The sequence below is a fragment of the Coturnix japonica genome, chromosome 2 (assembly GCF_054131305.1).
Source record: "Coturnix japonica strain WE chromosome 2, WE-NBRP24, whole genome shotgun sequence".
In the NCBI taxonomy this organism is placed as follows: Eukaryota; Metazoa; Chordata; class Aves; order Galliformes; family Phasianidae; genus Coturnix; species Coturnix japonica.
The window spans coordinates 3,301,566-3,314,945 of record NC_140664.1 but is presented as its reverse complement, the minus strand read 5'-3'; positions in this window follow the sequence as shown (position 1 = coordinate 3,314,945).

Sequence of the window (13,380 nt, the reverse complement as noted above, 5' to 3'; positions counted from 1 at the left end):
CGCAGGCAATTTGAGGTTAATTGTGATGAAGCCACTGCTAATTTTACTGATTGGTTATAACCTTGGGCGGACTTGAACCTTCTCCCAGAAGTAGAATGTCAGCTGAAACACACTGGCTGCCTGTACTGCGGCAGAAGGGAGAAGTCTCCAAGCAAACTACATGGACTGGGAAGACTGTGGAGAAGTGGTTGTCTTGAGATGAATGCACTGAGGCTTCCTTCAGACCAAACATATGCTTGGTTTAATGAAAACTAGGCTTTTATGAAGGTACAGATCAGCATGGAAGTTCCTGAGAATCCAAAGTTTTCATACAAGCAAAGGCATAATCAGTTCTGCCCCATTCATTCTGCTCCTGCTGGCCTGTATCTGCTCCTTTCCCTGGATGGGTGGAGCTGTATTTGCCCTGCTTATATGACTCTCTGCTCTCCTGTACTATTGCTTTGGTATCAACACAGATCCAAAAGGTTAGGCTCAGATGGGTGTGATTAAGAAGAGGATTAGGCAGATCCCATTATAGCAAACACAGAGGAAGAAAGATATAGTCATTACATTACATTGAAATCATCTCCAGCTAGGATGTAGATAGAACCGTACAAATACTATCCATATTAATCCATCCTGATGGGGCTTTCAGAATTTGCTCTTCCAAAACCACACTAAACTAAAGCAGTGATCTTTAGGATGCAAAAACACTCTGCTAAATGGGAAAAGGGGGCAATTTCTGGAGTTGCCTGGCTTTTGCGTGCAACTGTTTCTGACTGTGATGCATCACCACTTTATTCTGCATTGACCTGTCATGCAGGTCAAATCTCCAGCCAGGTGAGTTCCTATCCTCTGTAGGTTGGGTTGTGAAAGAGGCTGCTTATGCCAGAGCCTTGCACTGCTTTGGTGTTGTGTGAATTGCTGTGTCACCATTTCACCCTGGCTCTGTGTTTTGAAATAGACAGCTGCCACTTCTTCTCATGTTTTACTTGGAGCAGAGCAGTGGAGAGTCATTATAGGCCATTTTGAATGTTCTTCCTGTGTGGCAATTTGCCAGAGAAGGAGATGAATCACAGGCAAGTTCCATGTCCTGTGTGAGTGTGAAGGGAAGGCACCAGTATTAATGGTGACTGTCTCCCTGAGCTGCCCACTGAGTTCTGCATTTCACGGGGCTGGAGGTGGGGATGGCCTCCTAGAGTCCTTTGGTTCCTACTTAAAGAGGGATGAGCTACTCTGTTATGCTCCGCCAGCTGGTAGCAAAACCTGTTAGGTCTGCCTGACCTGTCAAATTGTTAGGCTACAAAGGGATTAGGAAAGGAACATAGAATGCTCCCAGCATAGGGAGGCCTCGTGGCCTTGCAGCAGGCTTTGTGTCATGGGGAGAAGTATGTGCAATCAGGGGTAGAGAGGACATAATAGGAAGATTTGCTCCCTTGCTGCATGCTAAGCCATGAAGGTTTCTATGCCTAAGAGAAACCAAGGAGGAATTAAACACTAAGGATTGCCTGCTGGTTCCCAGAGTCTCGCAAGCAGTCTCAGTGTTTGGATGTCCCTTGGATGACCAGGGAAACTGAGAACAGCATATGGATCACTTAGTCAAGCAAGGTTGAAAGATTCTCTTTGTAAGCACACAGGGACATGGGAAGTATTTATGTTAAAAAAGAATACTAACAGAGGATAAATAGGGATATACTGGACATAAACATATTTGGCTTAGGGGGGACAATAATACTCATAAGCTTCAAAAACACCTTCCAAAGACAGGCACCAAAGCTGTTTCTGTGTGCAAACAGGTGAAACTGAGGAAGACGTGGCATGAAAGAGGTGCCAACCTACAGGCAGAGGCAGAAAGGGGTTGAAAGAAGGTGTGAGATTTGCTGATATCCACAGGAGGGCACTGGAAGGGGATGACTGCCACTCTTGTCACTTAAGTACTGTAATCATGGAGTGGAATCGTTCCCATGTTTCAGGGTAGGAGGAAGGAAATCAATCCAGCTCAATGCAGAACCTGGCTTTGCCTTTTATTGCTCTTCTCTCTCTCTTCCCTGGGTCAGCCCGAGTTAAAATAGCATCCTAGGGGCAGGGCAAGCACTCCACTTGTCCTTTTAGGAGAGAGAAGTGTTCCGAATGGTCTACACACCCAAAATGTATCCCAGAATCGGATCTAATGTCAGAGAGGAACTGGGCTGGGTCCTTCCTTCTTTGTAATGCCAAGGGTGACATCATTTGACGGGGATCTCGGCAACACGCTTGCTGTCTCCTGCCTTTTTGTGATGGCATATTGGTAGCTTTTAGCCCTTTGTCACTGAAGTGTCTTCTTGCCTGTGAACCGCTTGGGATGCTGAATTGCATTTTGTGCATGCATGCTGTGGTGGAAAAAGGCTTTTGAATAGGAGGATTTTTCAGCCATACAGCTAATGTCTGGGGAAAATGCACAAGGTGACCTAGGTGGAGATGCTCTCCAAAGTAAATGGTTCAAGGAATTGATCCATAGCGACTTATTTTCATCAGAATTGTTTCCTTCTTTAGCGACTTGCTAATCCCCCCCCCCCCCCTCCCGCAAAGGCGGCCCTCGGTTTTCCCTCAGCGCCATCTTGCGGCGGCCTCTCTCCCCCCGTCTCCCCTCAGCCTTCTTATTTGTGTCTTCCTACTTGTTATAGGGCCCTTCTTTCACCAGTCTAGCTGGGTTAGGGACATGATGATTGCTCAAACAGCAGTAGAGACTCACAGCCTATGGCACAGGACACCTAGGGTAAGGTGGGAGCAGGACCAGTCTGATAACTGGATGAGAAGGTCCGTGCTTTCAACAACAGGAACAGTTCCAGAAGAAGGACATGAAGCTGTGCTGCTGGGTTGTGTGTTGCTCCTATCCTGGCTCCAGGCTGGCTGGGATGTTTTGAGAAGTATGTTATAAATCAAGTGATGGTGCCAAGGGTAGTTCTAGCTGGCAACCTTAATAAATGGATCCTTATGAGTGTGCTCTGCCCTGGGGCTCAGCTGCCCTTCTGTAAATTACAAACACCCATCCATTCTGGGGGTATTGGCGACTAGTTCCTTACCCTCAAGAGATCTGGGGACAGGTGGTCTCAGCACAGGTACAAAAAGCTCTGTGGGAGACAAGAATTCGTTGCTTCCATGGGTCATGCATGAGCCATTGCCAGCAGTGGACTGAAGCTCGGAAATAGAAGAATCCACCAGGGGTTTCTGTGTGGTCCTGCACACCAAGGTGTGGTGTATGTGACTCACCCATAAGGCTTCTCAGACTCTCCCAGTGAGGGAAACTGAGCACAAAACGTGTTGGTGAGTGAACAGCATTCCGACGCTGAAGGAGGTGACTGTAGATAACATAATCTGGCCTTTCTCTGAATGAGGCCAGAGGCTTCACCTTCTGCCCATAGTTAAATGCTAGTGTGCTTTTGAGGAGGGTCTTGTGATGGAGATGCCACAAGGTCCCCTTAGAAGTCACTTCCAGTGGGTGATTCTTTGGGTGGTCCTATGTGGAGCCAAGAGTTGGATTGGATGATCTCTGTGGGCCCCTTCCAACTCAGTGCATTCTGTAACTCTGCGATTCCCTTCAGATGAAATATGTCCACCATGCCTTTGTCTATTTGGATGCACTCCTGTGATGATTCTCATCAGAAACTTCTCTTTCTTATGCATTTTCCAGTGATCTTAACCTAAGTTGGCCAGTGGAAAGATGTAAATAAAAAAATGTGGTTGATTATGAGGATAAAATTGCAGCCTTATGTACAATGTACACCTACATGTAATGTAGAGATACAACCCTGTAGCAGGGATGTGATGTGCAAGCCACAAAATACAGGGCTTTGGCAGCTGATCTGAAGGAGATATCCATGATCTAAGATAAGAGGAGTTTAGTTTTCTCTATCCTCCCAGAAAAATAGGATTTCAGACATTATTTTCCGTCCAGCTAAATTGTTGGGATCTCTGTGGGTATTCAGACTGCGTTCAGCAGAGGGCAGTGGTTGGTTTGGTCACAACTTGGCTGGCAGCATCAGACCGCTCGAATCACTGTAGTGGACTGGGAGCCTTAAGGGTACCGGTTTCTCTATGAGACTGTGCTGTGCAACTTTGATGTTTGCTGACATGTCTTTGCTGCAGAGTATCCAAATGAAGCGTAGAACTGGATGGTGCCAGCAGGTGGGTCCTCCATGCCTTGCAGCAGTGCAGTGCAACAGAGATCCTAACTGGGCTTGGGAAAGTTACCTAAACATAAATAAAGTGTGTGGGGCTGCTCTGAGCTTTTCCACAATGCCTGGGAAGGGAACTGGGGGGACAACTCCTGTGACGTCCCCCCCTGTGGCTGCTGCCGTGTCAGATGCTGCTGTGGGAAGATGGTCAAGGCTGGGGATTCCCAGAGCCAGTTGCTCTGTATGGGGCTGGTGACAGCTGATGTGATGTCAAAATTGCTGGTGCAGAGCAGCCTTGGGGTTGCCAGAGCAGTCCAGCTTTAGGATCCCACTGACAATGGGTGCACTGTTCTGTGTCCTTCCCCACATTTGCTGAAATATATGTGAATTTTTCTATGTATTTATTTGGAATGTAACGATGGGTGGCTCAGGAGAAATTAACTGGGGAGAGCTCTGAGAACCCTGAAAGGTAGAGGGGCTGCTGATGCATGAAAGGCCCATTCTGATATAATAACCAGGGCCAGATCCTGCCTGGTGCTGAGTGCCCTCTGTTCCTGCTGCAGGCAGAAGGGATGAGCTACTTCCTAGGATCAGGCCAAGTCTAAAAAGAGCCAATAGGATATTTATGGCTGTGTCTGGGCAGCTTTTTCTTCTCTCCTGTTGCTGCAAAGGCCTCAGGCAGGCTGTTTCCTGTGATTTTACGCACCACTAGCTGGTCAAAGAGGCTCTTTTGGAGAGCTATGAAAGCATATTTCATCCATGAAGGTGTTCTGCAGATTGTGGAGGGGAAAAATTCACCTTGCCATGAAAGGAAAGGAAATTGTGCCCTTGAGGGGACTGGAGAGAGCATGAAGGGATCCCCTCCCCCTTTGGACTTGCATTAAAAAGCCTGCCAGAAATCTTGTATTTTTGATCTGGTGGTGCCTGAGCTGCTGGCTGCTGTTGCACCATCCTGGTGGCACAGGGGATGGGGTTCCCCTTGGTACCCCTTGGGGTGATCCTCAGGTGTGGTGTGGATAAAATCCCCTCACTGGAGAATGTATGCTGAGACTGTGCCTCAGTTTTCCTCTGGCTTTTACCCTGTAGCTCCCTGTGGTTCATGGGTTCATGCCCTCAATATAGGGACTCCAAGTCCTCTCCCCAGCCATGTTCGAGCACTTCTTTCTCTCTTTTCTCATACAGCATTGCACAGATTTGTCCATTTTTGACTTACGTTGCATTTGTTTTCAGTACTTCTCATAGCACTGGCATCCTCAGGCGTTCAGACAGCTGTTCATCTCCCTCAGATCCAAGGGCAGTGGACCTTTTTTGCCCTTTTTTTTTTCCATCACACCATTATAATCACACACACACGTGATGCATTGCCACCCAGGCTTGTTCTGCATGGCCGTGCACACCTATGCCTCTCTGGGGATGTCCTGCCCTGCTCTGTGTGGCTCTCCTTTTGGCCTCCATTGCTTCCACATTCAGCACTGCTATCAAATGACCCTCCAGGATACTCTTGGTGGAACAAATTGATTTCTCTTGCCCCCAGGAGCTTTCAGGACAAACAGCTGCTCCATTGATAACAAACTCTATGTTGGAAAGAGCATGTCCACATCCTCCGTCCTGGCAGCTGCTCCTGCTGATATTTAACATGGCAGCTGTAGAGATGATGTGCAGAGAACAGCTCCTCACCATCTTCATGGGCTTGAAAGAGCTGTGCATGTGGCTGCCAAATGCAGAGTATGTAGGCTTTGCTGCGCAGTACAGATTACATAGTGCAGGGGCTGAAAGAACACTGATGATGTTAGGGATTCACACTGGTACTGGCAGACAAGGAGCACTCGGTGGTGGATGGAGAGGCAACATGTTACCATGGTCCTTGAGTGTCATTTTGTCCCTCAGTCCATCTGTATCACCCCCATATATAAAAAGGTTTTAACCTTTGATTTTCTCAGTACAGGAGAGAAATTGACCTGACAGAGCACATCCAAAGGAGGGTCATAAAAGTGATCCAATGAATGGAGCACTTTTCCTGTGAGGACAGGCTGAGAGAACTGGGGCTGTTCAGCCTGGAGAAGACAAGGCTCCAAGGTGACCTGAGAGTGGCCTTTCAGTGTCCAGTGGGGGTCTATGAGAAAGAAGGGGACAGAGTCTTTAGCAGGTTCTGTGGTGACAGGACAAGGGGAAATGGTTTCAAACTAAAAGAGAGGAGATTTAGATTGGATTTAAGGACAAACTTTTTCATGATAAGGGTAGTGAAGCACTGGCACAGGTTGCCCAGAGAGTTGACGGATGCTGGTGATGTCCTGGTGACAATGAAGGTATTGATGGGGCTCTGAGCAACCTGATGTAGCTGTAGGTGTCCCTGTTCATTGCTAAGGGATTTGGACTAGCCAACCTTTGAAGGTCCCTTCCAACTCAACTCTGTCCCCTATTCCCATCTTCCTCTGATGCTCCAACCTGAAAAAGGCAGCTGAAACCTCCAAAGATGCTCAGAAAATAGTCACCAGAAAGTCTCAGCGTGGAAATATACCTCATAGGAAGAGACAGGGTCATTTAATTTTTCAGAGTGCAGGAATGGATTTCTGTTTACAAATACCTTTGCTGGGAGAAAAAAAAAAATATCTGGCATTGCAGAGCATAGTAATCTGTTAGACAAAGACAGAGCAAATATCCATGGCTTGGAATGTGAAACTGCAGAGACAAAGAAGGTGCTTTATCTTCTGTAATCCTCAAAGAAACACTGGTGTAAAATGGGAAGAATTCCTGAAAAAGGGACTCCAGTTTAAGTGATGATGAGTTGACTGTGTTGAGCCTTCTCTTCTCTGTTAGGCACACAGTAACCGTAGGAAGAAGTCCTGCAGGTTTCCAAGTCCTGCCCACTGTGGGAGGCTGCAGGGTTGTGCCTGATTTTGATGTTACATGAGTTAATATACCCTCCAGTGCTTGATGAAACCTCAGCCAGGTGAAGTGTTAGCAGTGGTAGAACTGTTTTGATTGTATAGATAAACCATCCAATAATTTGCTTTAATTATGACAATACTGATTTGTTTGCTTTACGCAGTGTTTGTCATAAGATGAAGCATGGTTACCAAAATTATCATGTAGACTAGTCTGTATATAATAGAAGGCCAAGAGGTTAGAAGAGGAAGAGTTTCCGGGTTGGTTGGAAGGCACAAAGTAAAGCTACCAGATAAACAAACCATAATTTCTGTCAAGAACCTATCAACAGATTCCCACTGCATGTGCTGCAAATGGGCAGCTGTACAGAAAGCTATGTCTGGACTGGTGTCTTCAACACTGCCATGTTTTCTAAGTGGCGCTGGCAGGACGGCATTTCCAACTCTAAATAATATCAATCAAGTGAGGCCTGCCCTGGGAAGCCAGGATTCAGGCAGTCTCTGAGCTAGCCAAAATGTCAAGGGTTTGGAGACAGGGCTTTGGTTTCGGTTGCTGTCTGATGAGCTTCTTGAATGAATTTATAGGAGTCCTTCACAAGCTATGGGATCAGAGGAAGGATAAGCCAACTATTGGGCTTTGACTCAAGTCTTTTATGTCATGTCCTACTCTGATATGGACTTCCTCTGGGCAAATCTCTTGGGGGAATCTGTTCAACTGATTTGCAGCAATCTCATTTTTTCTTCACTTTCTTGTAGAGACAAACATTTCTGGGCCTAATTTAGATATCAGCTTTTGAAGGAAATAGAAGTAAAGCCGATTTGAAGGAAATAGAAGTAAAGCCGAATTTTCTGATTAAAATCTGGGGTATTATTCTGATGCCAGGTGCTTGAGCCAGGTAGAGGGAGTTTTATTTTCTTGTTTTAAGTTCATGTCAATAAAGTCCTGTTAGTGTTCTCTGAGGGGGAATACTGAAGAATAAGGAGAATATTAGGGGTCTGCTGCAAGGGATACAGCAGAGGCCTTTGATGCATTACCAAAAGTAACCCAAGTGCAACACTTTGTACTTGGCTTTGTTGAACCTTGTTAGGCTTATGAGGGCCCTCTGAATGGCATCCCTTCCTTCTATCAACTGAACCACTCAGCTTGGTGTCACCAACAAACTTACTGAGGATGTACTTGATCCCACTTTCTATGCCACTGATAAAGATGTTAAAGAGCACTGGTCCTAAAACAGACCCCTGGGAGATGCAACTTGTGACTGTCCACCACTTGGACATAGAGCCATTGACCACAACCCTATGAAAGCAACCATCTAGCCAATTCTTTATCCACTGAGTAGTCTTCAAATCCATATCTCTCCAATTTAGAGATAAGGGTGTGGTGCTGGACTAGGTAAATAACATCAGTTGCTCTTCCTATGTTCACGAATGCCATACTCCATTCTAGAAGGCCTCTAGGTAAGTCAGGCATGGCCTGCCCTTGGCAAAGCTATGCTGGCTGTCTCAGATCACCTCTTCTCACATGTGCCTTAACACAGCTCCCAGGAGGATCCACTCCATGATCTACTCAAACACAGATGTGAGGCTCACTGATCTGTAGCTCTTTGTGTTTTTCTTTCTCCTTTTCTTGAAAATGGGAGTGCCTAGTTCAGGGATATGAGAAATATGGGAAGCCTGACTGCCAGTGAAGACTGAGGCAAATAACTTGTTGAGTACCTCGGCTGTCACCATGTCTGTTGTAGCCATCTCATCTCTCTGTGTCCAGTAAGGAAACCAAACTCTGGTTCACATTTGCCCTTTAAGGCGTGGCGCCACAGTCCATTCTGCACCTTTGCATTTCTGTGGCCTGGTGCTGACAGGTAATGGAGAGCACTCTTTTCTTCCTGATACAAAGATTTGGGTTTATTAAGACAAATATAAGAAGAGAGAAGGCTACTTACTTTTGGGTTGGTGGGATTGCAACTCCTTTCTATGAGCTTTTTGCTGAGATTGCCATGAAGTCAAGAAGGACTTCTTGCTACATGTAAACTCAGCTTTATTTCATCTAAGAGACTCTATCTTGGTGCATGAGCAGCTGGAAAGGACCATTCCGTGTTGCACTGCATGCTCTACACATAGCCGTGAAGGAAAATCACTTGCAATGGAAGTCAAACACATACTTAAATTAATTTGAGCTGTGATGCTACAGTCAAACACCCTGAAGAAGAATAGTTTCATGAATTAAGACCTTGATATCCTGCCAGCATTGGCAGATTGTAAAAACACTTAGGAGCTCTCATGTCCCTGCTAGATAAGTTTGGGTGCTTTTTGCAGCATCTGCTGGGTATACAACAGCTGGGTGTGAGCGAAGCCAGTTCTTCACCCAGGGTAGAGGACTCTGCTGGTCCAGTGTCCCTTTACATATCTGGGGGCCAAAAGCTCTCTTCCACTTTTCCAGCACACAAGAAATCTTGTCTTCTACCCCAAGAACACATCAGTTCAGACTGCTGTGGGGAGATCACTCTTTTTCCTTTTCTGGGCCTCACCTTGGGAAGAGAATATAGTGCTCTGCTTTTCAGCTTTTTCTTCCTTAAATGGGAGCCTTTCAGATCTGATCCAAGTGCTGGAATCCTCCCCAGAGCTCCTGTTTCAGGACTAGTGATGCCCAGATCAGGAAAAGAAAGCTATGCCCTACCTAGATTTCCTGTGTCATATTCACTGGATATCAGATCTGTGTATTCCCTGACAGCTTTCCCCTCCATTAGCTTCCTCACCCTACTTCTCACCAGCCTTTCCTACCACTGAGCTCCTCTTTTTTAACACACTGGCTCCCTCCCCTTCCTCCGTTATTGCTTTATCTGGGGTTGTGGTTTGTCTGTAAAGCCTTCATTATCTTCCCCTGCTGTAAGCACATCTGAGGGGAAGCAAAACCCAAAGGGATGAGGAGGAAAGAAGAGCATCATCATGCTGTTTCCACTTTGCAGCTATCAGCATGGTAGTGGACTGGGGACAGAGCTTGCTCAGAGCCCAGAAGAAGGACAATCTGGCCAATAACCCCATGTGTGGGGTTCCTTTTATGACATAAAATAGAAGATTTTAGTCTTTGCTGGGTCTAGCCATATTTGCAGTATGACAGAGGGCTGGCTATCCTATATCTCCTTCTCTTTACATACATCCCAAGAAATGCATATGAGTTTTTGCATAATATTTCTTTGGTAGCCTCTGGGCAGCTGGTAGAAGAGCATATTCTAATTTGCATTCCAGAATTTTAGATGTGAAAGAGCACCAAAGTACATCAGAGGGGAATGAATGCTCTAATTCTCCTGAAAGGGCAGGGCTTCTTACTAGAGCTCTTTTGTTGCAGTTAAGCTCCTTAGGGAACGCTGTATTCTGTCTGCCATGGAGTTGGCAGTGATTGTACGCTGTGTGATACTCATTCATCCCTATTAATATTTCAGCCTTTGGCTAATGACTGAGATTCTCAATGGCCGTTAAGTATCTGATTCTATTCAAACACATTGGGAATTTGGCATCTAAATCTTTAAATCAGCATATAAGACTGCCCTGCAAAACTGTTCTGTAGAATCCTCAGTGTCTATTTAATGGTCTGTAGAGTCACTCAAGTTACCCACGGAGGCTTCTCTGTTGTACTGCATACAGCTTTGGTTGTGCTGTTCACATCAGAGGAAGGTCAGGTTGGGGTAGGAAGACTAACACAGTTGCTGTCTGTGATCACAGAATGCGTTGAGGTTAGAAAGGAACTCTGGGTCCATCTGGTCCAAGCCCTGATCAAGCAGGAACACCTACAGCAGGGAGCACAGGGTCACATCCAGATGGATTTTGGAAGTATCAAGGAGGAGACTCCATAACCTCTCTGGGCAACCTGATCTCCATCAGGCAACTCAAGATGAGAGAGTCTCTTCAGCAGCAATGGGAACTGACAGGTGAAAGATGCCCAACAAAACTTCCATTGGAAGCTTATTTCTGATGATGGCCAACTTTTTAGGTTCTTATTTTCAACATTATGCCCTGAGCAGAAATGGATGACTTTAAATAGGGCAGAAGTTAAGCGACTACTGCACCCTGGGACAAAATGACACTTGTAAACAATACGGATAAAAAAGAAAGCACAAATAGTCAGTGGAAAAATAGGCAAGTTTGTAAATGATCTAGCATCTTGATCAAAGGCCCTGATCCTTCTTTGGAGTTGGGTGAAAATGGGAAAATGAGCACTGAAAGATCTGGATAAAGCAATAAACACTGCCAAGTAAAGAGAACTGTTCAATCTCAGATGGGTTGTATGAAGAGTGAATAATATACTGACAGTAAAGGGAATACAGACAACTACCAATTAAGTACACAGCAGAAAGGGAGATGCAGTTGAGACCCTATTTAGGAACTTAAAAATCTAAGCAAATGATCGTAGAGGTTTTATACTGGCCTCAAATGAATAACTGCACTGCGAAAGATATTAAAGCATTTCTGTATGTGGCAAAAACACTGTCAATAGCCAATTAAATGGAGGTGTAAAACTGCAGCTTGTTGGAACAAAGAAGCTAAAATAAGCTATGCACTGAGCATGTGCTTTAGCTCCTTTTTCTCTGAAACAGTCGTGGCAAATGACATGACAATGCATGAAACACATTTTCATTACAAATGAGCTAGCTGTAAATGTCTGTGACCATGTTGTGGTTTGGTGGGCATGACTTTTGGGATATACATGGAAGTGCAGAGCTTTGAGGCACAGTATATTTTCTCCAAATGAGGGGCTGGTGAAAAACTGTGGCAAAAATATGAATTGACTATTCTGACCAAGAAGCGAGAGACTGTTCTGGGTGCTGATGCATCATTTGACAGAGATCTGCCAATAAGCTGCCTTGGCTACTAGGCACCTTATCAGAGTTAGTGATTTGCAGATAAGTAAGGAAATAGATGAGGTGAAAGGAAAACACAGTAGAACTGAACCCTGGAAATGCTCACCATGTCCATGTCTAGGGTTAGAGTTATGGTTAGGTTCATGATCCAAAAGAGCCTGAGTTAATGGCCCAGTTGCAGCTGTCAATGTCATGCTGGTCTTCGAGGGGAGACCTGCAGCTGACTGAACACTGCCCATTTGTAGACTATAGATGCATACTTTTATTTGAGACATGGGGCTCAGATATCCAAGCAGAAGTGTCTGCGGCTGGGAATGCTCTGGGATACTTGAGGCTATTGGCACAGTGCAGGACTTGTGGGAGAACTACAGCCTTGTGTAGCAGGGTCAATAGTGAAAACTTGCTATCGTACCTACCATGGCAGTAGGCACTGGTCTATTGGCAGTGAAATACTTCCCCAGGGATTCTGATAGACAATTAAGACACATGCACGAAAGTGTTCCATGTGTAGGCAGTGTCTGGGCTCCTGCAGTATCTCTGGAGATGTAGGCAATGAGGAGGTCTCTGCTTCCATGACCTAGATCACTTTCCATGGATTCCACTGCCTGGGACAAGCAGAGGTCCTGCAGACACCTATGCTCATCTCTGGGCAGATCCCTGTATTGCAGTGGTGTTGACTGTTCATTGCTTTTGTGTTGGTCAAGGAAACAGAGTAAGGGAAACATATATGTAATCACAGGAAACAGTTTTAAGCATTGGTTGTGTTTTGGTCCTGTGAAGTGAAGGTGGCTGTCCCATCATTGGACCTGGGAGAAGTAAAGTATTCCAATCCAGCTTAGACCAATAGAGCCTACTGTCCTGAATGATGATGGGTGAGGAGAAATGGAGCAGTAACAACTGTTACTGCCATTTGTTTTGCATGTTTTGTGCTTTTCCTTGGATGACTTCTTTGCATTTCTGTATTGCTTAATTGTTGCAGTCCAAACTAGGACATGTACCCACTGTTGAGGACAGAATCTCCTGGCATCATTATCCTTACGTATCTTTCAAGCATGGCTCTTAAATCATTCTAGGGACTTTGTGTTGGGCTGAGTTTTGACTTAGATGCTTGAGATAGATTGTTTCTCTATCCCTGGAAACATCAGCATTTGAATGACTGAGTGGATGAACTGATGGTGGGAATTAGGACTGAAAGCCCTGATTTCGCAATGTGACAGGAAGAAAACTCAGACAAAGATAGTATAGCATTATAGTCTGGTTCTGCTTTTCATCTTGGCTTTTCTTCAGGGAGAGAGAGCTGAACAGCAGAGTTTGCTGGAAAGCACATTCATTTTCACAGCTCTTTGTATGCTCATCTGCAGTTCAAGGGATTTAGTGATCCAAATTATAGTGGAACATATCTTTAATCTTTCCCCAAGCCCAGACAATGTGTATGAAAACATACATACCCACAAATACTTTTTCTCTTATGCTTAAATGAAGGAGCAATAGTACTGCTTGACTTTGCAG